This window comes from Penaeus monodon, chromosome 12, assembly GCF_015228065.2.
Source record: "Penaeus monodon isolate SGIC_2016 chromosome 12, NSTDA_Pmon_1, whole genome shotgun sequence".
NCBI classification, from domain to species: domain Eukaryota; kingdom Metazoa; phylum Arthropoda; class Malacostraca; order Decapoda; family Penaeidae; genus Penaeus; species Penaeus monodon.
In genome coordinates, this window is record NC_051397.1 from 2,584,464 (window position 1) to 2,586,963 (window position 2,500).

The window sequence follows — 2,500 nt, forward strand, 5'->3', positions numbered from 1 at the left end:
AGAGAGGAGAAGAAGAGAGAGAGAGAGAGAGAGAGAGAGAGAGAGAGAGAGAGAGAGAGAGAAGAGAGAGAGAGAGAGAGAGAGAGAGAGAGAGAGAGAGAGAGAGAGAGAGAGAGAGAGAGAGAGATGGTTTGTGTTACAAGCAAAGACCTTTTCGCTCTATGGAACACAGTACACATCAGATTACAAGAGAAAATCAGCATTATCGTGAAAAAAAGAAAATCAGGAACTTATACCTATTTCAAGTGATCTGTATCTCCAGTACTATACTTTATGCACGAGAAATCATAAGATGTTCCGCCCACTTTCCTCGGTTTCTCAGTCTCAGTTGCAAGGTTGCTATGTGCTTTATTGTCGTCAATTACATCCCATCCGCATAGCAATCGTCAGCTGGCAAGGCGGACTTTATAAGGCTTATAGTTAATAATGATATACCACATCGAATATATATATATATATATATATATATATATATATATATATATATATATATATATATATATATATATATATATAGCCTTTAAACCTTTCCTATAACATAATTGTCAAAGATTGCAATGTAAGAAGGCCAGAGTCAAAATCGTGGCATATTGTGTGTGTGTGTGTGTGTGTGTGTGTGTGTGTGTGTGTGTGTGTGTGTGTGTGTGTGTGTGTGTGTGTGTGTGTGTGTGTGTTTTGTGTGTGTGTGATGTGTGTGTGTGTGTGTGTGTGTGTGTGTGTGTGTGTGTGTGTGTGTGTCTGTGTGATCACTTTTAGAATGTATATAACGAATCTAGGGCAAACCTTCTTTTCTCAACAACAAATCCTTTAACATTAGTATCTGAAACCTCCGAAACTTGAATATTGTTGATGCTTCTTGAACTTCCGATTGATGAAACTTCTATTCACAACCTCATCTTATGATAAAGAACCGGATACAGTCTTTTATAGTTACTGCAATAAGTTGGCCCTGTAGAATTTTCTATAATAGTGATAACTGTTTCGTTTTCTCCAAATATTTTATGGCTAACTATACTATTTTGATTATCGTAACCACATCTCTGCTTTATCATATATCAATTCTTTTGCCGATGTTCTCGTTGTTTTTGTTGTTCATATGTTTATCAATTGTCTGTTTACTTATTCTAGTATTGATCTCCATGTTTCTCAAAATCAACAAAACTTAAACAAGCACGAATTCAGAAGAAAATTGATTATTGAATGTCACACGTACAGTATGAGGATAGAGAAGTTGTGACAGGCCTTCCATGAGCAAGAAAAACAGTTTATTTCAGTGTTATCTTATATGCGATATTGTTATCTGATATATCTGATATATTAAAGGATCTCGTTAGTATTATATGATTTGTTTTCTCTTGCATGGAATGGAGAATTTTCTTCGGTGTTGGCAATATGACACTGCACTATTAATCGCTCTTAAGGTATCCAAAGATAATGCCTTTTATTATTCCATTTTATGCATACCTTTACCATAAATATGGGCATGTATGAATTAACATGCAGACACTATAGAGTACGTGCAGGTGTATATATACGATTGAAATTCCTCGATATAGCTTTTGGAGGTTACGATCCAGAAGATAAATCTTTTCTGATACAGAGGTAGTCTTGTGTAATTTGTTATTTGTTTCTTTGTGTATAGAATTGTTCATTGTTATTTTGAATTATAGTATTGGAAAATCTGCTGACATTTGGTCAGTTTTTTATTATCTGAAACTGTTTTTTCTATTCAAAATGTGCTTAAATTATTCACTGGTAAGATTGTATCAAGCTGTCAAGGAATTATCAATTGTATCAATTGTATCAAGGAAGCCTTTGGTGTTATGTGCTCTAACTTCGTGGTCTTTCGGCAAACGATAGCTGCAAGACATGAATGCGCGAAGATTATCGTTGTAGGTGTAGTATTGCAAAATCATGGAGTATATCATTTGGGGTCTCAAGATGAAATTATTATAAGACGTTCTTCAGTTTTGTCAAACATTTTGTGGAATAGCGCTTCCATAATATTATATATATAACATATCTACGGCTCTATATTCGATTCACTTCATTATGCACTTCGATGGGGATAGTTCACTGATGTTAGATAAGAAGTAGCTAAAATAATTTACAAGAAAGACATCCCATAACGCGGTAAGTCAATAGTATAATTTATTGGAATGATAAAAGATGACCCCTTTTATGGAAATCATTACGTAATCTACCAATTAACTTTATTAATATTTCCTTGGCATGTATTACATAAGATACTACATATGATTTTACTGGGTAAATTCTAAAGAAAGTAGCACCTCACGATAAGAGTCCCATTATATATTGAAAAAAAATGTTTTCTAGTTTTGATCAAGACTGGGGCCTATACAGTGACAGGAGAAGCAATGTACAAGACCCCTGGGTTGCCAAGGGGTCTTTTCATACCATGCATTAAAATGGGTCTTTTAGAATAATCATATGGCCTTGAGATTTAATACACAGTATTGTCTCGACCGCGGCTCATGCA